The 23889-nt window shown below is 41.4% G+C and overlaps 1 protein-coding gene and 1 long non-coding RNA gene across 12 annotated transcripts in view; one reads left to right on the plus strand and one right to left on the minus strand.

The window, feature by feature from the left end:
• The window catches only part of LOC134299486 (uncharacterized), a 76783-nt gene that overhangs the window by 22714 nt on the left and 30180 nt on the right, over positions 1–23889 (minus strand). The window contains exon 2 of the long non-coding RNA XR_010006701.1: positions 6553–6632. This is a non-coding gene — a long non-coding RNA (uncharacterized LOC134299486). The remainder of the gene's footprint in view (positions 1–6552; positions 6633–23889) is intronic.
• dst (dystonin) overlaps positions 1–23889 on the plus strand; it is a 448648-nt gene that overhangs the window by 10947 nt on the left and 413812 nt on the right. The window lies entirely within an intron of this gene.

Below are 23889 nucleotides of genomic sequence, written 5' to 3' on the forward strand. Positions count from 1 at the left end.
GAGACATTAGCCAGCCACAGCAAGTTATGGCTAAATTAGGAGGTGTCTTACCAAGCTAGCTTGCTTGCTCCCCTCGTTCCTTTGTTCTTTTCTTTTCTCTTTCTTTCTTTCTTTCTTTCTTTCTTTCTTTCTTTCTTTCTTTCTTTCTTTCTCCAATTACTGCAATTCTTTCTGAAAAAGTAGTTGTTGCTTTGACCTTTTTCTCCAAATGTCTTCAAGATAATAGTTTATGTGACCTACACCTTGATCTCTGATGCACCGATTTGTCAGCCTCTTATTGCTGATTCCTTAGAATGTAATTTACAGCTTTTGTCTATAGTTCCCAAGTAGAAGAATTAGTTATTTAAATGTCTGCTCCCCATCATGCATAAACTGATCCTCAAAACTGTTTATGTATGCATTTATTTATTTACAATATTTATATCCTGCCCTTCTCACCCCGAAGGGAACTCAGAGTGGCCTTACAGATCAGCAGCAATTCGATGTCATAGACATACAAACTATAAAATAGTTACATTAAATCCCAAGACATTAAAAACAACACAATTTAAAACCAGTTATTAAAATCATGCCATCCAAAATCATGATCCAAGGCTGTTCCATTTGTCATTTCACTATTCCTCATTCTCTTATTGCAGTAAAACTTGCAATCCAAAAGCTTGGTCCCATGCTCGGGGTTCACATAACTAGTTTCATCAGGACAAACCTCATTAAAAGTAATCCTTTGAAAAATTGCAATGCTGTACAGGGATCTGCTTAAATCATCTCTACTTAAGTGGGAGTTTAAGCAATTCACAGTTATGAGTGAGAGAGTGCAGCCTCAGGCATTTGGGGCAGCCCAAATCCTATTGACTTTCAATGAATCTTAGCTTCCCTGGTGCCACAGGGAATCGATTTGTCTTTACAAAGGAAAAGGAATGCAAATGGAGACAGTCAGTCCGTCTTTCTTACCACTTTGACATCTATGCATCAGTGTATTCAAAATTAGCAAAGGATAACCAGTACAGTGGTCCTCTGAGGATCTTTCAAGAGTCTGAGTTGCTACAATAGCTATCCATAATGGTGCTTTGGACATGTACACAGCATAATAATTAACAATCTTTAAAATCCTATGAAACATTTCCATCATGTGAAGTGAAAATACGTAAAGACGGCACACATAAGTTCAATGTTATTTGAATGTTGAGGAAAGAGTTTACCTATTTGACACATGTGCATTGTTTCAAAGGGAGTGTGTTCAAAAATATACCCTGTGTACGCATGTATGAGTCTAAAAATGACAATTAAACCCAGAAAACTGGGTTGATTTAGCCACAGATCACTGTGAGTATTATATCATAACTCTATCAAAAAGGAACTATCCTCTTCTCTGAGTACAATTGTGAAAGGTAAGAAGAGCTTATTCTATACCAGGAGAACCTAAAAGAAACACTGACCACCTGTACTCTATGTGGTGTGGTGCCATTTCTGGTCTTTTGAATGGTAGCTGGCCTCCAATGTGGCATTAGTGTCTTCCCTTCTCTGCAGAATGACCCTCCACTTATCCATGGGTCCATACATTTGACACCCAAACATTTTCTCAACTTATACATGAGGTTGACTTATACATGAGTGTGTGTGTGTGTGTGTGTGTGTGTGTGTGTGTGTGTATATATATATATATATATATATTAGCATGCGTGGAAAGGATATTAGGTAATAATGGTATCTCGTGATTTGTTATTGCATGTTTAAGTCTTACTTCACTGATTAACCCTGTCTATTCTTTCACAATGGTAAGATATGAAGAGCAACCATAGGTGTTGAATGGAAGGGAGGCTCAGGCCTCCCAAGGACAGTCTCATGATCAGGCATGATGAGGAGCACTAGGACTTCCATTTACTGGAACTCCATGAGGAACCACCAATCAAAAGTGTCCTAGTTTACAGCCATCTTTGCATTTATATAATAGGGTCTTATATATTTTCCCTTTTCCTTAGTATATTAATTTTATGCTTTAATGTAATATTATTTCATTTATTATTTTGTCACTGTCTTCTTTATGGTAGCCACATTGTGAGCTGCTTTAGTTGGTGGTATTACTATTATAATTCAGGGTGTTTGAAAAAGAACTCTCTATTTACCATTTAAATTAAATGGTGAATAGGGAGTTCTTTTTCAAACACCCTGTACAACCCCCATATCCACGATGTTGCAAGATTCCCTGTGAATAACTGAAATTGTGGGCAATTGTGAACCCTGTATTTTTTACTATAGTTGGGCCGTAAGCATACCATAGAACTGGAGGACCTGGAGAGGCACACAAACATTTTGGGGTATTCTTTGGCGCATGAGTAAGTGGAACCATTGATATTGAATCTGGATAAGGAGGTCATGTTGCGTTATCATTCATTTCTGCATTTTTGCTGTTCTGTAAGTATATATGGAAGAACCTTAAATTCATAAGGGCCTGCTTGAGTTCCAGGGTTCATATCTGGTATTAAAATAGTTTCTTCTTCTTCTGATATTACATATGCATTGGTAAAACTACCTGGTCCACCGTGTCTCTTCAACTAAAGAGAGCAGAACAGAGGACCTTCCAAACCACTACAGGAAAACAAAGAAACTAATGTGCAAATTTGCCCACAGGCTACTGTTTTAAAAAGCTCTGGCATGACGGATCTTATCAAGATCCAATAGGCTGCTTATCACATGGCCTTGAAGAACTGAGTTTACCTGTATTATATATGATTTTTTTAAAAAATTGAAAATATATGGCCATATTTAGAGTGCATCCACATTGTAGAATTAATGCAGTTTAATATCACTTTAACTGCCATAGCTCAATGCTAGTTGTAGTTTTCTGTAGCCTTCTCTGCCAAAGAGAAGGCTAAACTACAAACGTCAGAATTCCACATTGTTGAACTATGGCAGCTAATGTCAAACCCAATTAATTCTACAATGTAGAAGCACCATTAGTGTCTTTCTCCCCATTGAAAAATTAGAGCTGAATTCTCTACCTTTGGAGTTAGTGAAAACTATTTCCAGTCAGATTTATTTTGACAATTATGCCCGGGATCGAGCTGCTTGCATTTATTTTTATAGACAGTGGTATTGGTTCAATAAGTGAAAGTCTGACTTTACACACAGACCGAACCCGATATCCTGGATGCTAGAACAGATCCACATAGAGTCCTCAGTAGAATGCCCCGAGCCACCTTAGGGGTGGCAGGGAGTCCGTAATGTCCAGTTGTGGTGTTTTTAAATATATATATATAATTTTATTAATAACACAAAATTGTTTTGTCCAATATATAAAAGGAGAGGGGAAGGGGCCAAAAACATAAAAAATGGGAAAAGACAAAAACAAGTAACAAACAGGAAAGATTATGAGGTATCTTGACTTCCATCTACGTCTTAGTGTGGTCTCCTCAGAAACAATTTCATAAGTACAAAAAGAGAGATGATTTCCTTTTCTTCTTTTTTCATAAATTCCCCTTTCTGTAACTACTTGTGGGCAGCTACTTTCTTATTAATTATTTCTAGTTTATATTATTATTCTCATCTTGACTTGTTTCAAATAGTCCTTAATTGGTTGCCAGTCTGTTTGAGTTTTTGGTAGCCCTTGGTTTGTTTGTATCAGATAGGTTAAACTGTCCATATTCATAGTATCCCTCTGGGCAGCTAAACCAGGCAATTCCAACTGGATGGCCCCCCCATGACGGTTTGCCTCCAGGGGCAAACCAAGAACGGGCAACTTGGAAGTCCCTAAACAGACTCAGGAGCGGAGTGGGCAGATCAAAAGACAACCTGGCAAGATGGCACTACCTGGAAGAATCCTCCACCTTGTGTGACTGTGGAGCAGGACAAACAACTCTGCATATGTATGCTTGCCCACAATGCCCTGCCTCATGCACGGAGGAGGAGTTGTTTAAAGCTACAGACAATGCGATTGCTGTTGCCCGCTTTTGGTCTAAAACTATTTAGCTGTTTGTGATTCCTTTATTTTATCACTTTTAAACTTATTTATTTGCAATGCTTTTGACACGAAATAAAATAAAACCAGCCAATCTTCGATCAAAGGTGTTTCCTTAAGTCTCCAATTCCTAGCATATACTATCCTTGCCACAGTGACTAGGTAGTTAAATAAAATCTGATTTTTTCTTTCTATAGGTCTAGCATTCCCAACAGAAAATACTTAGGTTCCAATTTGATATTCATTTCTAACATCTTCTGGATTTTCGCATGGAGTTCTCTCAAGTATTTTTTAGTAGTTTCGCATTTCCACCATGCATGGAAGAAAGTACCTGTCTGCTTTTCACAGTTCCAGCATTTATCTGATAGATTTTAGAGCATTTGGACAATTTTTGTGGTGTGATGTACTATTGGTCGTGGTGTTTTGACAGTTTCCAAGTTGGGGAAAAGCCCGGATCCTGGGGCAGGACTCAGACTTTCCCCTGACTTAGGTTAACCTGGAGCAAGGCTGAATTAAGGTGACTTTGCTCAAGATTAACTGGATTAGCTCCAAGCAGCATTTAGCCCAGTGATTCCCAAAGTGGGCGCTACTGCCCCCTGGTGGACGCTGCATTGAATCAGGGGGGCGGTGATGGCACCTATTAGGACGCGGGGGTGGGGCCAGGAGAGGGGCGGGGCCTCTTCCCAAGTGCCGGAGACAGGGCTGAGCCCCTGAGCCGCCTGCTAGGACACAGAGGGCGGAGCTAGGAAAGGGGGCGGGGCCTCCTTCCAAGAGCCCAAGACAAGGCTGAGCCTCTATACCTCTCCTTAGAGGCCTTTTAGGACTAAAGGGCGGGGCTAGGGCCGGGGGAGGGGCCTCTTCCCAAGAGCACGAGACAGTGCTGAGCCTCTGTATACCTCCCCTGAGGAGCTTGTTAGAACATGGGGGCGGGGTATAGAGGTTCAGTGCAGTCAGGCACTTGGGAAGAGGCCCCGCCCCCACCTCTAGCCCCGCCCCCTGTGTCCTCGCAGGTGCCACAGGACAGGGATAGAAGCTCAGCCCTGCCTCAGAGCTTGTAAGTCCTGGCCCATTTGTGGCCCCGCCCACCTCCCCCTCCCAGCCCTGCATCTTGGACTAGGGGAGAGGTTCAGCCCTGCCCTCTTGAGCAGGAGCCACGCTCCCCAAGCCACGCCCCCCTTTCCAGGGGGCGCTGAGTAATATTTTTTCTGGAAAGGGGGCGGTAGGCCAAATAAGTTTGGGAACCACTGATTTAACCACTGCAGGGCTGATCTCTGCCTATACTAACCTAAGTGGTCAGTGGAGATGTGCCCTCTGTAAATAGCATACACGTTTTGATTGTAAGTAGCTTACATTTTCCTTTTTTTGTACTTGGATCTGTGATAGTCTGTTTTGTTTTCTGAATCCCCTGTCTCCTCAGCCCTTCTACATGCACACATCCCATCGACCTCTTAGCCAAAGCAATATTGTACTCCACAATGAATTTCTGCTTGTTACAATAGGCAAGATGGCACCCACAAAAATTGGCCAGACATGCAGTGAATTCTTTGGCAGTGGAACAGGAAGTGTCTTCTTTGCAGACTGACTTAAATAAGCAGGGAAAATCATGACTCATAGAAAACTGTCCTCCAAAAGAGAAGAAGATCCAGAGATAAATCGAGAAGAAATGCCCAGGCGGTCAGCCACTATCTCCCTTCTACATCATATCCTCCACTTGGTCTAGCTATAATGTATTTTTCCATTTGTAAGTTTAACTGCAAAGATGATGACAACAACGAAAATTGAAGATTTCTCAATATTCATCCAATAATGCTGTGTATATTTCTCATAGCAAGAGAACCAACTCCCACTTCAGAGTTTTTTTTTTGTTATTCAGCTGACATGACATTATTCCCTCTGCAAAGGAACCAACGTTTGATTGTTCCTTATTCCTGATGTGGGGAGGTGACAGCATTTATTAGTTCTGTGCTGAAGGATTGCACTTTAGTAAAATTTACATTTCATAGACTTTGCATCTGTTGGATTGTCACTGTCACTGCAAGGGATGACATCTCTTTATTCATTCTGTCATATAGATAATATGCTTATACATGTCTGGTGATAAAAATAGGTCATGCAGAGAAGCAAAGGCACATAACAAAATCCTATTGCTAATTCTGATAAGAGAAAACTCAACCTGCCAGATGTAATCGCTGACTATATCTCTCCCCCCCCCTCCCCCATTTGACAACTAGTGACTTGCTGGTAGTTATGTGCATGTGTACGCATGCATGCCAAATCCATCTTCATTGTCTGGGCCATTACTACAGTCAGCCCATTTTCATCTTAACAGGACAAATGGCTAAAAATATGATTCTTGTTGCTACTGTAGAATGATAATGAATAGTTCTGGAAGTCTCAGGCTATAATTCAGTAAGAAAATTTCAGGGTTATTCATAAGCTGTTGCGTGCACACAAAGCTCAAGTGAAAAGAAAACCCAGCAAAGCCTCTAAGCTGAATTATACTTCTATTTTATTTGTTGAAGTGCATTCAAAGAGAGAGAGAATGAGAAAGAGATGGAAGCTGCTAGCCATTCAAAGACCCATCTCCCAGTTCTTACCAAACTCAATCACTGTCGGGATGCATTTCCCCCCTAGGAATTTAGAACTATATTCCATTTAGCACCGATGGTTTAAGGACCTAGGTCAAGGAAAAAAGGTAGTCAAATAAAAATATGGAAGCATTTATCTCCCGATATGAAAGCAACTATGCTCTTTCTCTCAGTTCCTTCCCCATCCTTTGTATAGGGCTTTATTGTTTCCAGTATTTACCTATTATGATGAATGCAATTTCACTCAGTTGTATTGTGCAGATTTATAGCAGGAGATATGGAATAATCTTTAAGACTGAATGAAGTAACATTTCAAATGCTCATTCTGTTGTGTTCACATTTATGGTGGATGTGATTGAGATGTGCTGGGTAAAAGACTCGCAAAATATTTGGAGATACCCTAGATAAATGCTATGTTTGTGTGTGCTGAGATATTCTTTTAATGTACAGCAAAAGGATCGCTAGGACCTTGACCAAAGCAGGCTGTCTTGAAAAATAAGTGATACATGGAATGGATGGAGGGAAGGATGGACACTTGGGAACAAAATATCCGATAAACTCTTTGGGGACACAGATACAAAATTGTGGGGATATAGTAAAACCCTTTCCTTGTCATTAAATGAAACTAGATAGAAAATCCACTAATCTACTTGTCCCCTTTTAAAATCTTCACACACTTGTGGTCAGATAATAGGGACTTTGCATATCTTTTGGGAACAGAGATTGAGTGCCATTTCTGGTAAATGAAAATAGAGAAGATTGCATTTGGTGTTCCTGGGATCTATGCACACAAAGTAAGGGCCACATACAGAAACATTAAACATGGTGTCTTTGGGATCTGCACCTTGGGGGGGACGGGACCCTGTAATTATTGCACTGCTAACTAAATTACCTTTCTTGCTATAGAAAATGTCTTTAACACTGACATTACAGACAAAACATTTCCCCCACAAATTGGGCATCTGTGTTTATCTCTCCAGCACAGTGACAGTCCCCTAATTATAAATGTGACTGTTATCTTCACAGTGGCTTTCTGGAGGAGGATGGTAACAATCTGGACTTCCTCTGTCTTTCTGTTTTCTAAAGCAATAGTTTAACAAACAGCAGAAATCAAACAACTACTTGACAACGGTTTCACAGAGTGGCCAAGGCCTCAGTCTTATACCCAGTTTCCTAGTAATCCTCTGCATTGAACTCAATGGTGCTTACTTTGAACTGCACTGCTGTGGTGAGATGGGAGAAGGAAAGCCAGATTTGAATTACTGGTAGATCTGTGGATGGTTTGCAGTACATTGGCATGGGTATTTGCGATAAAATGTTTAACACCGGTAACGACAAAAACGATTTCTACTCCACTCTTATTGCTGAAATCAAGAAAGCTTGAGGTAGTTGCGTAGATGGGCTATGAGTCCTATTCTAGGTCTAACGCTCAACGTTTATTTCTCGACATATTATTCTTTAATTCACAGTGTATGACTTTGGCATCAGACTGTAGTTGGAGACAGGCCCGTAGCCAGAATTTTTTTTGCAGGGGGTTGAATTTTTTTTCCTTGAGATGACTTTTCAGGCCAGTGTCTCCTGATCTGGCATGAGATCTCAACGAGGCCGTGAAATGGCCATCATTGTGCAAAGGTTCTTCATAGGTAATAGGTTCTGAATCATTGCTCCCTCTATAAGCCAGTTCTTGTCGGCCACAAAGGACAATAGTTTTCACAATTGGCAGAAGTTTATTTCTGTTTTCTTCTGCTTTCTTCTTATTTCCTTTATCATGATGATGGCTTTCATCAAGACGTTTTCCAATTAGCAAGAAGTTTTCAGCCAAGCACGAGTTGTTCTGATGGTACTGTTATTTGATGTCTATTGAAGACTTCTGTTGCATGTTTCCATCGCACAAATGGTTAAGCAACCAATGCACCAAGCTTCTGATGAGTACCTTTACCCCCAACTTCTCCTCCAAACACCACACCGTACTTCCAGAGTGCATCTTGTACATGAAATGAATAAGCTAACCAGGGAAATCTGAACCATTTAGATTGAAAATTGAGATGCTTCTTTTTATCCACAGGAAATACATATCAATGGCAATGGAGTCTATGGACTTTACACTAATTGAGCTTTCACTTGGTCATCAGAAACAGCCTTTTTCATATAAAGTCCAAGGTCTAACAATGATACAGCTTCTTGTCTTTGCTCCTGTCCCATGGTTTCTTTGGCATGGCTTGGATTAGATGAACCAGTTGCAGACACAGCCATTTTCTGTTTCCACCTGCAATCCAGGTCAAATCCACCCCTACCCCTTGCCCAGTGCCTTAGGCTTTGCCTGCCGGCTGTGGGTAGGCCTATTTGGTCACTTCCACGACTATGTCAGCTATTGAAGCTATTGACATCCTTCCGGTAAAGATAAGACACATTATGAATGGGAAATAATCATTGTTGCATTGATGCTTTATGTCACTGACACTTTGACATTATTGAGCTAACGCTTGGTAGAGGAATGTGGGCATTCTCTTACCTCCAATAACTAGTCCCAACTAGAACAGACCTACTGAATCAATTACTGAATGCTAAGTCACTGCTTTTCTAAACACTAATGATTGAATCATTTTAATGGATCTACACCAGTGGCAGCTAATGACTGTTACATCACTTGACTGGTGAACTCTCTGGTTTGGAGTCAAGATCTTAAAACTGTTATTCAAGGTGCTGAATCCTAGCCTCCCCTTAATAAATAAACTGATTTATTGCCACATTGATGGGGAACCCACCAGTTGCCATTGAGCCACTACAGTTGGATCAAACAAGTGGATTTAGCTCATAGTTTGAAGTGGTATAGTCTTGTCTACCAACCCAGAACTCTTACTTCCATTCTTCATTCTGTTACAATTGGATGCAGTGACTTAGGGGGTTTGGTCCTGGATTCAATTCTTGGCAGGTTTTGCTGCTGGTAACAGTTTTTTAATGTCGGAAATGGCTTCTCCCAGTACTACAATTAGCACATCTGTTCCAACAAAGAACACAGTAGAATCCAAAAATCCAAGACATTTATTATAGCATGCCCTTTTTAAGATTATGTATGATCCAAGCTCAGGTTGCAATACAATTGTTATTAATGACAGAATCTAGAAGTTTCTCAATTGGCCAGGATGGGAGTGGCTAGAGCTAACAACTTCTTACTACCTGAACCAATAGCGCTTATAACTAAATGTGACATAATATAATTGCACCCCTGTAACAATACCACAAGTTTCCTGGATGGCCATGAAAAGCCTGCTTAACAGTTCAGAAGAAGCCTAAGTCTCTGGAAGAAAATAAGTGTTTTTCCCCAAGACAAAATAGTGAATGTAACCAGTATAACTCTTCAGTAATAAGGCTACAAGCTTGCAGGAATTAATCTGACTTCTTTATATAAATGATAGCAATTACATGTTTATTGATTTATCACACAATAATGTTATACCACAATTGCACTATGTTCGTCCTGTCTTCGCCTGGAGCTTATTGTGCAATGTTCTGGCTCTCCCAGTGCTGTATCGCAGTTAGGGTTTTTTTAAATGAATTTTTCCACTGGAAGTAATCCTTTAAGGATCCCCTATCCAGCTATAGTTTAGTAACCACTTTTGTAAGAGTGGCTTGTTGAGATATTTCAAATACAATGGCCAAGGTATTGCCGTAATTTCATTGCTCCTCTCTTGGGGATTTTATGGAATTCCAGGAATACTTCCAATATTCCAGGAATTCCAGTATTCCAGGAATACTTCCAATAGTTGGAGTGGGAGGACACTGGGTTCCTCAAAAGTTTCCAAGAGATTCACTGTACTTTTCTTCTCCATCCTCTTGTGCCTGTTGCCGCACCTCTGTTTTTAATTGTGAGTCATTTGTAAGTCAGATGTTTGTAACTTGAGTACTGCCTGTAATAACTTAAGGATGACTGCCCAAAGAAACCATATGGTTTAAGGAATAAATTAAGGAGTAAATACTCAAAAGTTTAAAATAAATTCACCAAAGCAAAACTGGGCAAGTACTTGTTTGTAAGAAAAGATAATGAAAGTAACGTAGTCTGAGATTCCATAATGGTACAATTGCACTGTTGTGGCTTACTTTTTGTACTAAAAAAACTAACTAGATAATAGGATGTGGAACGCATAAGTGATATTGTTGCATTTAAAGTAGAAGAAAGCTAACATAGGAAGTAACAGAACTAAAGCACAAATGCTGTGATGGTATTAAAGAGTGTGTTGCTTTCAGCTATCTTTCCACGTATGAGAGACATACTGTTCAAGAGGAAAGGCTCAAAATTTCTGCCGCGCGTGATATGCATTTTAATATAAATCAGTCTTCAAATAGTATTCTCAAATGCCATTTCTGGAACAGAAGCCTTTAACTGAGAGTGGTAGACAACAGCACTCCTAAGACTAGACAACTTTTCTCTCTCTCTTAGGATTTGCTTGCTACACAACTCCTGTGACTAGTACTATTGCACTGTAAGGTAAATCTACCACTGATGTTAACATGTCCAGGAATATGCCCTTAGGTTACAACCAATGTTCTCCATTGTTATATGCGGACTTAGTGAGCAAAACCCAAACATTTATTGTTAATTAATTTTTTAAAACACCCTCAATTATAGTCATTGTAGGGAACTCAAAGAATCGTAGCATTGTGATGGAGAAGTTAGATATGGATCTGAGAATTCTGCCCATGCTATCAAGACTGCAGTTGGGGTGATTCAATGTCAATTAAACAATCATGATGGAGCTTTGTTGTAATATGAATATACCATTGTCAGTACGATACCAATGGGGAGGAGGTAACTGAGCACATTGCCCCCAAATATGAATCCCCCCCCATCTTGAAATATTTCATAAGTCCTCAAATTTCTAGCTTTGAAGTTGAACTTTAGAAATACAGTTTAGACATCCGCATTATTGGTTTACACAGAAAAAACATGCCATACACTAGATTTCTCCTTGCTGTATTCAGCTTGCCTTTCTTCAGTGACATGTTCCTTTGAGGTGTGTTACAGATTGCTCTGCAAGGTGGTAAAAAGTTGTTGCATTGCCATATTCATTTATATTTTTTTAGAAATTTGAGGAAGCAACTTGTACATTTGCCAGTTCTATAAATTGGGTGAGTTAGAAACACCAGTGTGATATATCTTACTGACATCAGTTTGAAAGAAGACAGGCCTTCACTATAATCTAAGCTGCTCTTCTATTTAGTCTATACATAATAACAGATTAAAAGTCTAAAAGGAGGAGGCACCGTGAGTAAAAATACAGGCTTGAGCAATGTCCTTCTGTGAACCTTCTGACTGTTGTAGTTCCTTTTAAACCTTTGCAGAGTCTGCTTTGCAGAGGCCGGAGTTTCCGATTCTCCATTAGTAGTTAAATTAATAATTTAGCATTGATTTCAATTGGAAGCATTTTTAGAAATCACTAGCTGTGCCCGGCCACATGTTGCTGTGGCTTAGTCTGGTGGTGTTGGTCAGTCTACATTAGGTTGTATTTATGCTGTGACCTCCACCCTTCTTTATACTCACATTAGTAGTAGTATTTGAAGTCTGTTACCTTCTTCAATTTTTGTGTTGATTGATAATTGCTTGAGATCCCTATTGTTTTTGGTTTGTTGTTAATCGTGATGTCTGATTCTGCTGAGTGCGGTTTATATTTTTATTGTGGTACAATAGTCTTTTTTTGTTTTGTTTTGCCTGTGTAGGTGTTTATTATTATTGTTGTTGTAGTGGTCATAAAGGTTGGATAAGTTAGATCAGGGGTCCTCAAACTTTTAAAGCAGAGGGCCGGTCCACAATCCTTCAGACTGTTGAGGGGCCAAATTATCATTTGGGGGAAAAAACCGAACAAATCCCTATGCACACTGCACATATCTTATTTGTAGTGCAAAACAACAATAAGAATGAAAGAACAATACAATATTTAAAAATGAAAATAATTTTAACCAACATAAACCTATCAGGATTTCAATAGAAGTGTGGGCCTGCTTCTGGCCAATGAGATAGTCAGGTTAATTAGGGTTGTTGTTGTTGTTGTTGTTGTTGTTGTTGTTGTTGTGTGTCTTCATGTCATTTCAGGCTTTGGGCGAGCCTAAGTCCAAAATTATTTATTTATTCATTTACTACATTTATTTACTACATTTATATCCCACCCTTCTCACCCCGAAGGGAACTCAGAGCAGCTGTATGTACATACAATATATTATATTATTAGCATAGCACAATATTAGCATCATACTATGTTGAACTATACCACTATACTGTAATATTATATGTAATATATAACATATAATTAATATTATTATATGGTATTATTGTTAGCATTATATTGTATAAAATGATAATATTCTTATCAATATTATATGTATATACAATATATTATATTATTAAAACTGATATAAAAATATTATTTTATAAATGAGGGCGGGGGCCAGGTAAATTACCTTGGAGGGCCACATCCGGCCCCCGGGCCTTAGTTTGGGGACCCCCGAGTTAGATGTTACTGTATAGTTTTTATTTGGAGGCCCAGTGTAGCACTGACTGGCCTCTCAGCCTCACTGCCTGGCTGCTTCTTGCCTGTGATGGTGTTGAATCTTGTTGTTGTTGTCATTGTTATTATTGTAATTGTTTTTTTGGAGGCCAAGTGTGAATGTAGGGATTGGGGAGATGGATGAGCACTGAATGGCCTTGTAGCCTCAGTGCATGGCTGATTATTGCCTGTGTAGGTGTTTATTATTAGTGGGTGAGTGGATGGATAGATGAGTGGATGGATAGATAGAGTGGGTGCTCTCCTTGTTTCCTTTATTCCTATGCTATTCCCTTTCTCTGCTCCGATCCTAAGCTCGCTGATAAGAACACACTGGTCAGAAAGGAGGGTAAATATAACCGGACCAGTGGTCTTTCTCTCCCCCTTTTGCTCTTGGCCTTCCGGGCAGAGAGGGAGGGGACTTGTCCTTGGCGTTCCTTCCCTTCCCTTCGTTCTATCCATCCCAGCCTTTCCTGCCTGCGGAGCCATGGAACTTGATCAGTGGGTTGAATGGTGGGGAAAGGGAGAAGGAAGAGGCCTCTAATTGAAATGCATGGACTCCATGCCATGGGGTGCTGGGATTTGTAGTTTGCATCCAGTCCAACCCCTTTCTTTCTTTTTGTCATGGAGGAAGACCCCACCCAAACCCCTCAGACAGGTGGCCATCCGGTTTAGTTGTGTTGTTATAGCCACAATGCGTTGTTGTGAGTTTTGTGGGTCCGGATTGTGGTTTTGTGGTGTGGTTGTGTTGTTACAACCGGGAGGCAAGGCTTTTGCATTGTGTTGTCTAGTTTTGTATTTCTGGGGCGTTTAGTTGTGTTGTTATAGTCACTGTGCAAACAACTTTATCCTTTTATATATATAGTTAATACACATGTATTTTTTACAATAACTCCTATGTTTTCAGGAGGAGTACTACCCAGTCTAGCACACGCAGGATCCCTGTTTCTTCATTTGTCTTTCAACTTACAAGGAACAGTATCAAATTGCTGAAACATATCTAGTACTTTACAGATGAAAGACATTAGTACAGAATCTGACATAGCTTCCTGGAAACTGAAAGGAGAAATAGAGTTGAGTGTCATCAACACACTGGTGACATCTGCCTCCAAAGCTTTGGAAAATATACCCTGTAATTTAATGTATATGTTAAATAGCGGGGGGAGGGGGGGCAGGACCCTGAGGACCCCAACATCTTGGAGCCAAGTGCTCAAACTGGAATCCCCCATCAGCATCTTTTGGAGTCTCTTTTCCAGAAGGAAATTGAACTTTTGTTTCCATGTTCCATAGTCAACAGTATCAAAACAGGCTCAGTAGAACCAAGATGGATTCCTGATGGCTCTTGGGGACTTTCCTGTCAAGGCAGCAGGCGATCCTGTCAAAGCGCTGGCTGACTTCTGAAATAGGGAGATGACTAGAGCAGTAGACACGATCGCTCCTGAACATCCCTTCTAGCTTAGCCGAGCCAATTCAGCTCCATGGTTTACTGGAGTTACTGGTGATGAAGCAAGCGAGGTAGAGACTAGAGTGCCGTTGGTGGAGAACATGGGACAAATCTGACCGAGCACAGACTAGAGCCTCTCTTAGGGCCTACTCCACGGCAATGAAGGCAGCCAAGAGAGCTTATTTGGCTGTCTGTATTGTGCCAGCAACTAATAGACCAGCAGAGCTGTTTTGAGTGGTCAGCGGGCTTCTTCACTCTGTCTCCCAGGGTGGGGGCCCTGACTACTCGGCAGCACGTCTACCATTTTGCAGACAAACTTGTTCAGATCCGCTCCGACTTGGATGCTAGACTTGATGCAGTGCCAATAGATGTACCTGATGAACCTGTTTGTCCTATGGATTTGTTCCAGTTTGTTCAGCCTGATGATGTGGGCAAGATTCTTGGAACTGTTAGGGTGACCACATGCGTTCTAGACCCGCTCCCTTCCTGTCTTATTAAACAAACCAGAGGAGAACTGGCTGAATGGATTACGGGGATTGTCAACGCCTCGTTGGGACAGGGTGAAATACCAACCTGCCTTAAAATTGTGGTCGTTAAAACACTTTTGAAAAAAACAGTCCCTGGACCCTACTGGCATTAAATAACTACCAGCCTATTTCCAGTCTCCTCTTCCTTGGCAAGGTTCTAGAGTAAGTGGCCGCTACTCAACTCCAGGGATTCTAGGATAAAACAGATTATCTAGACGTATCACAATCTGGGTTTAGGCCTGGCCACAGAATGAAGACAGCTTTGATTGCCTTGGTGGATTACCTCCTCAGAAAGCTAGACAGGGGGAGTTGTTGGTTCTCCTCTCAGCGGCTTTTGACACCATCAACCATGGTATACTTTTGAGTCGGCTCTCTGGGATGGTACTATTCTACATTGGCTCTGCTCAGTCCTGGAGGGCCAGACCCAGATGGTGGCACTGAGGGAAGCCTGCTTGGACCCCTGGCCATTGGCTTGTGGAATCCCTCAAGGCTCAATTTTATCCCCCATGCTATTTAACATCTACATGAAATCGTTGGCAGAGGTCATCCAGAGTTTTGGAATTCGGTGTTATTTGTACACAAAATGACACACAACTCTATTACTCAATTCCACCTAAAGCCAAAGAAGCTGTCCAGGTCCTGAACCAGTGTCTGGCAGTGTGATGGGCTGGATGAGGGCTAACAAACTGAATCTTAACTCAAACAAAACAGAGTTCCTCCTGATCAGTTGGGAGGCCAATCGGAGCATAGGGTGGCATCCTGCACTGGATGGGGTTACACTCCTACTAAGGACTCAGGTCCACAGTTTGGGGGTCTCTCGCCAGGGGCGGCCCTAGGTAATTTCGCTTTGTAAGCGAACCTAGTGGCCGCGCCCCCCCCCAAAATTACACCTCCACCCCCAAGACCCCGCACATATCTCTGGCGGCGGCGGGAGCGGAGGAGGCAGCGGCGGCGGGGAGGACCATCACCTCTCTCCTCGGCGGAAGTTGAGGCCTTCGCCAGGGAGGGAGGCGATAGCCCCCACCTCAGCCCTCGGTGAACACCGAAGGCCTACGGAGGCCTAGGTATTCTCGCGAGTCCTCGTGAGACCTCACGAGTCCTCATGAGACCTCGCGAGACCACGCAAGAATACCTACGCCTGCATAGGCCTTCCCTGTTTGCTGAGGGTGGAGGCGGGGATTATCGCCTCCCTCCTCAGCGAAGGCCTCATCTGAGGCCTAGCTCTTTGCCGAGGAGGGAGGCAATGGTCCCCGCCGCCGCCTCCCTCCTCGGTAAATTTACACGGGGGCACTGTCGAGGCCTCGACAGCCCCCCCCCCTTGACGTGCACCCGGCGTGGCCACTTCAGTGGCCTCTATGTTGCACTGGTCCTGTCTGTCGTACCTCAGCGCTGGTTCACCTTGCTACACTCGCACACTCCACCACAGCAGGCTTGAGTTTTTCAGTTTATTGATAAAGAATAACAAAACTTAATAAAAAGCAGTAAAGAAAGCAATAATCCAATTGAGAGTGCAATCCATAAAACACCGTTCAGAGTGTTTGTAGATAAAAGTACAGAGTCCCAGGAATAATCAGGCAATTCCGAAGAAACCAGGTAAACATGAGCTTCAAAAGTATAATCCAAACACATGAGACGAAGCATGAACCGAAACTAAGCAAGAGTTGAATCTTCAACAGTGATATTGCTCTGACTGAAATTTTTCCAAATTACATCTCCTTTAAAACCTCCTTGCAAGCTAAAAACACATTCCTCTGAGCTCTAGCTCCCCCACGCTTGCCTCCAATTTTCACGGAGCGTCTAGGCCCCTATCTCAATTTCAACCTGGAATCCCTGTCTAACACAAATTCATCCCCCTCATTCCCATCCGGGCTTTGTTGATATTGACAATTCTCAGACTCCCGTGAAAGGTCATCCTTATCACAAACTTCGGCAGCATCTCCGCTAAACTCAGAGCTATCCACATTCCCCTGTTTTTTCTGTTTTTCTAAGCCATTAACACTTTCCGAATACACCTGCATTTCAGAAACGTCAACATTCCCAGGGACAAACTGCTGTTCAAACTGCTGTTCCACATTTCCTGGAACAGACTGCTCAAACCCAAATCCCCCTTCATCATCAGACTGAACCACAACAGGGTCGTCCTGGACTCAGCTCTGACGCTGGAGGCTCAGGTGTCAGCAGTAGCCGGGAATGCCTTCACACACTTAAAGCTCATCCACTAACTGTGCCCATGCCTCAAAAAGCCAGATCTGGTCACGGTGGTCCACTCCTTAGCAGAGGTGGCCCTAGGTTTTTTCGCTATGTAAGCAAACCTAGGGCTGCCCCCCCCCCCGTAATTACGCCCCCCCCCAACATACTGGTGGCGGCGCACTCTCCAGGAAGGCCTCGCTTTCTCATGAGATTTCACGAAATCTCGCAGAAATCTTGTGATATTTCACGAAATCTCACAGAAATCTCACAGAAATCTCACAGAAATCTCACAGAAATCTCACAGAAATCTTGTGATATTTCGTGAGATCTTGCAGAAATCTTGCGAGAAGTGCGGGGACTTCCTTGTTCTGCGGCAAGCGACCCAATGGTCACCGCTGCCGCCGCTGCCTAGAAAGCGCCCCCCCCCCCCCCTCAAGGGCTGCGCCTGAAGCGGTGGCTTCAACGGCCTCCATGATGAACCGGCCCTGCTCCTTAGTTACATCTTGGATCGATTATTGCAATGCATTCTGCGTGGGGCTGCCTCTGCAGACAGCTTGGAAACTACAACTAGTGTAAAGATCAGCAGCCAGGCTATTAACAGGAGCCAATTATAGGGAGCATAACACCCCTTGTTACAACAGGCCTCGTTGGCTACCTATGTGTTTCCGGGCCCAATTCAAAGTGCAGGTTATCATCTACAAAGCCCTACATGGTTTGGATCCAGCCTATTTACGTGATCACGTCTCCCCCATGAACCTGTTTGAGCCCTGAGATCTGCTGGGGCGGCCCTCCTCACAGTCCCTGTCCTGTCATAAGCACAGCTGATGGGAATGAGGGAAAGGGCCCCCTGGCTCTGGAACGCCCTCTCCAAATAGATTAGACTAGCTCCCACACTTATGATTTTCAGGAAGGAACTGAAAACCTGACTCTGGAAGTAGGCTTTTGATAATGGCTAACTGAAATCTAATTGATGGAGGACTTAAACTGAATACATTTTAACTGGATTTTATCGCTTTCACCAACAAAAGCAGGCCCTAGGATGTTTTACTTGTATTATATGACATAATTATTACCTATTTTATTTATGGATTATGTTTTTTTAGTTATTTTTTAAAAAATTTCTTATCATGTTTTGTTTTATTTGCCATTTGATTTCATTTCTGAATTGTTGTGTACTTATTTCTATTTTATATTACTTTGCTCTGTTGTAAGCCACTCTGAGTCTCCTTGTAGAGAGGTGGTGGGATATAAATAAATAAATAAATAAATAAATAATAATAATAATTATTATTATTAGAAAGCACTCCTCCTTACCATCATGGGTGATTTATCAAGGTGACCAAAGCTGTCTCTGTTCCATAGCCAGCCTGAACATGGTGTGCTATTACACATTATAGTACCTTGTCCAAAAATTAAATATTGGAGATTGGCCAGTAACAAATCCAACTTTGTGGGATCTGGGAAATGTTTTTTTTTTTTTTGTAAAGGTCAAGCATGTTGGTATCCTGCATTGCTGTGAGGAGGCATTAGCCATTCCCTTGGCCCCTTCTATACAGCTATATAAAATCCAGATTATCTGCTTTGAACTGGATTATATGGCAGTGTAGATTCAGATAATTCAGTTCAAAGCAGATAATGTGGATTATCTTTCTTGATATTCTGGATTATATGGCAGTGTAGACGGGCCTTTTGCTAGGTCTATGCCTCCTTACAATTTAGGGCCCTTCCACACAGCCACATAACTCAGAATATCAAAGCAATTAATGAATATTATCTGCTTTGAACTGGATTATCTGAGTCCACACTGCAATATAATTTAGTTCAATGTGGATTTTATACAGCTGTGTGGAAGGGGCTCTAAATAATGAGGCAGAAGAGGCAAGGATCTTCTAGCACAAATTGGCGGTTCTCATCTCTCTAAAGAGCCTGTCAACAACCCTATGAATTGAAAAGTATACTTTAGCACTAGGTGAATAGAGTCCAGATTTACATCCAATGAACTTGTATCGATAACAGTTCTCTGAGGCAGAATAAATCTGAATGATTTCATCTGAGACGTGCTGTGTGAATGGTTCAATATTCTTTTTCCAAGGGCCCCACGTACAATGGCCATTTAATGGTAGTTTGAACTGCATTATATGATCAGTGTAGAAGGGGCCTCAGTCTAGAAGCTCCAGGTTGGGCAGACTTCTCATGTTCCCCATCTTCTTTGTGGGGTTTGTGAGAGAATAAGACGCCTTCTCTGCAGTTTGAATGGAAATTAAATTATTTAAGAAAGCCGGTGGAACCCTGTTTAGTGTGAATCAGGGATTCTTCTTTGCTGCTCTTAATTAAATAGCCCTCCAAGCAAGGTGTGTCTTCAGCATCTCTTTCCATTTGGTCAACTACCTAATTTTTTTTTAAAAAAAATTAGAATTTTAACACATTTCACAACTTCTAAGCAAAATCTGAATTCCTGTTTCTGTCATATGATATACTCATATAAAATAATTTACTCACTGGCCATTGATGCTGTAAATTTCCCCACCACTTAAATACACACAGACACACAAAATACATGAACCACAACCACACAAGTCAGTCTTACAAGTTGAGCTAAACAGTTTGTTTCAGCTGCAGAATGACTGGCCGAGTAGATGGCCCTGGTGCCTTAGGCGGTCACTAAATCTGTCCTTGTTCTTTATGATGAAACTGAAGTTGACATAAGAGAAGAGGAAAAAAGACTGTGGCATGCAGTTTGAATGTAAAACTATTGATTTTTAGAGAGATAGCTGACAGTATCTTCCTATTGCTATTATTTTGTAAAGCTGATTTTACACATCTTCCATGCAATCTAACATGTTATTGAAACAAAACTTATCATTTTCTGTTTTTAGCATTTGTACTGTTTTTCCCCCTCATATCAGTAGAATAGAACCCACAAAAAATATTTCTTTTTTATTTATTTCCACTTAAAAAAAAGAACAAAACAAAAAACACCAGTAAGCATCCTTTAAATAGTCAGCGTAGATGCTTAAGACATGGTGAAACAGATGGGTTTGCATGTCTCCTACAGGGAGTTATATATTATGGCTAATTAGTGTTAAAGTGACTTGAATGCTCATTGGGTGGATGATTGACGATGTTTTCATTTTCTCTTGTGTTTTGGCCCCAGACTCATCTAGAGTATGGCATGGCTGTCACGAAACCATTGACTTAATGTTATTTTTCCGTCTTGCTTTGTTTGGGACCACAATGAGCATCTTGTTAATGGAAAGGCACTAAACAAATAATGTGACTGATTGATTTTCAGTGAACTCGCTGATGCTTGGGTGACATTCCTCATCAGTTCTAAGGATTCAGATGTAATATTTGAATCCACAGTACCTACGAAGTGATGCATGGGTCATATAATAAAGTGGTTGCTTTGCAAACAGTGCTAGATTTTAAAAAGACAGATAAAAATCGTGCAAGATGTCACTGTTTTTTTATAGGAGGAATATTCCTAAAAATTCCCGTTTAGGAAATTGCGTCCCAAGATTCCCCTCTTGGTCAGTTTTAATTGCCTCACCACACTAGAGCATGAATCCACTTTAAATCTAGTTTCTGCCTCCTTCAGAATTCTGGGGTTCTATTCTGATTGTCATTTTTAAAATCAGAGCTCCCAGTTATTTATTTTTAGATTGCTGCTAGGTTGGATGGAAAGGCTTCCTCTGTGTGGAAAGTGAAAGCTTTCTGCTAGACTACAGAATGGGGTAGAGGAACAATTTGGAAAATGTACTGCCTGAGTAAAAAGGGAAAAAAATAATGCCCCCTATATATTCACAGGATTCCTAAACCCTATAGTGCCATGTTTCTCAAATTCTGCTCCTCCTGGTGTTTTGGACTCCCACAATTCCTAACAGTTGGTAAATTGGCTGGGATTTCTGAAGTCCAAAACACCCAGAGGAGCAGAGTTTGAGAAACACTGCTCTAGAACACTAGAAGGGATGCTTGATGTCTTGTAGAAGAGGGCAAAATCACCATCCTGCCTTTTTCTAGCATCCATATAACTTCATAGAACTATATACCTTATAGAACCCCCTGGATTCAAACTACCTGTTTTGCTGTTAGAATGATCCCACCTTTTAATTTTCTGGCATTCTGTATTCTTATTGGCATGCATCATTGAGTTTTGATTTAACTACTACAGGCGTTTTCTCATGGTGATTAGTGATTTTTGTTTTTGTCTTTCATTGTTGATATGCTCAGTGGACTAATCAATAAACAGATCTATCTATAAAAGGTAACTAGATCAAAGCTTTTTTGGTATAGCTTATGGGCCAGTAATAATGCCAGCATTTGATTCAAACAGTGCAGCCATCAGATGAGAATATTTTGCTGCATGTTGTTGTTGTTGTGGTTTCTATTAAGAATCCCAGCTCTACCCATTGTGGACCTTTGCCCATTCTGAAACACAGTGCACAACATTAAACTTAAATAGTAGTTGTGCAGGGCTTGCATACCCTAAAGCAGTGGTTCCCAACCTTTTGCCATCCAGGTGTTTTGGACTTTAACTCCCAGAAATCCCAGCCACCTTACCAGCTGTTAGGAACAATGGGAGCTGAATTCCAAAATACCTGGAGGCCCAAAGGTTGGGAATCACTGGCCTAAAGGCACCAGATTCTGTCTGATCTTGGAAGCTGGGGAGGGTCAGTCCCGGTTGGTGCTTGGATGGGAGATGCCAGTGAATATAAGGTGCTATGTACTACATTTCAGGAGAAGGAACCAGCAAAGCCACCTTCTGACTATTACTTGTCTAAGGCCTTTTCTACATTGCCACATAACCCAGATTGTCAAAGCAGATAATCACATCTTCTTTGAACTGGATTATATGAGTCTACACTACCTATATAATCTAGTTCAAAGCAGATAATCTGGATTTTATATGGCAGTGTAGAAGGGACCTGAGAAAACCCTGATTTGAAAGTGTTTCCTGTGTAATTGTGCGGTACTTACTTTAAAAGTAGTTATTCTACTCCAGAAACTTCATTTTTGTATCTGCTACAAACTGTGTTTAATTGGTTGAGACTCTATGAGATATTCATTGAAAAACTATAGCAAATTATGCTGCAGAGGATATACCTCAAAAACAAAGTTTTTGCAGTTTTATAAACTTTTCCCATGTTTTTTTAATAGAACCTATTAGGAAAAGGCATTTATAACCCAGGAATAAAAATCGTGGCAACAATGTGATGTAGCAGCTAAAAAAGCCAATGGGATTTTGGCCTGCATCAGTAGTCTAGTGTCTAGATCCAGGGAAGTCATGCTACCCCTCTATTCCGCCTTGGTCAGACCACACCTGGAATACTGTGTCCAGTTCTGGGCATCGCAATTGGAAGGAGATGTTTACAAGCTGGAATGTGTCCAGAGGAGGGCAACTAAAATGATTAAGGGTCTGGAGAACAAGCCCTACGAGGAGTGGTTTAAAGAGCTGGGCATGTTTAGCCTGCAGAGAGAAGGCCATGTATAAATATGTGAGGGGAAGTAATAGGGAGGAGGGGGCAAGCTAGCTTTTTGCTGCCCTGAAGACTCGGGCGCAGAGACTAATGTTCAGGTGGAATCTCCTTTCGTATAGTTTGAAGGACAATGGCTTCAAACGATAGGAAATGAGATTCCACATTAACATTGGGAAGAACTTCTTAAATGTGAGAACTGTTCAGCAGTGGAACTCTCTGCCCCGGACTGTGGTGGAGGGTCCTTCTTTGGAGGCTTTTAAGCAGAGGCTGGATGGCCATCTGTCAGGGGTGCTTTGAATGTGATTTCTTGCTTCTTGGCAGGGGTTTGGACTGGATGGCCCATGAGGTCTCTTCCAATTCTGTGATTCTATATGGGATTTGTAGTTTGCAGAGGCACTACAAGAGATCCCTGGTGGACAATTCTAAACTTTCCATCCTTTGGAGTTATGACAGTTAAAATGGGATGATAATGCTGTTATTGTGCTGTGTGAAAGGACCCCGCATTTGCATCCATTCATGTAATGGTTACTGCTGGGTCAAAGAGAGCGCCCTCATGGCAATCTCAGAACAAACACAAGAAAAATACAGCATAAGCATCTACTTTTTAAAAAGGTAACCTTCCACCTCACAACGCTTCTTCCTTCACAATATTGCTTCCTAAAGTTTCTTCCTAGGAAACCTTTATCACTCTTTAGCAATATTACAATCAGCCCTCCATGGATACGTTTACCTAGATTCAACCATCCACGACTTGAAAATGTTTTTTTTAACAATCCAAAAAGCAAACCTTGATTTTGACACCTATATCAGGGGCGCCATTTTACAGTGTCATTACACATAAGGAGCTGTGAGCATCCTTGGATTTTGGTATCCACGGGAAGTCCTGAACAAAGCCCCAAGAGACACAATCCATTATTATGTCTATGTTTATTTATACCCTGCTTTTTCTCTCCACAAACACGCTCCAAAGGGCCTAATTTTAATTGTTTTCACAGTTGTGTACAGTACTTCAAAACATATGCAGCCAGACTTCTAATTTGCACTGGCTACAGGAGACACACAACTTTCTTGTTACAATAGCTCCTAAGGTTGTTGTAGTTTTAGGAGTTGTAGGTTTTACAAGATCTTTAGCTTTCTTTTGCAAAGAGTGCTGGTGCCTCACCAAACTACAA

The sequence above is a fragment of the Anolis carolinensis genome, chromosome 1 (assembly GCF_035594765.1).
Source record: "Anolis carolinensis isolate JA03-04 chromosome 1, rAnoCar3.1.pri, whole genome shotgun sequence".
NCBI lineage: Eukaryota > Metazoa > Chordata > Lepidosauria > Squamata > Dactyloidae > Anolis > Anolis carolinensis.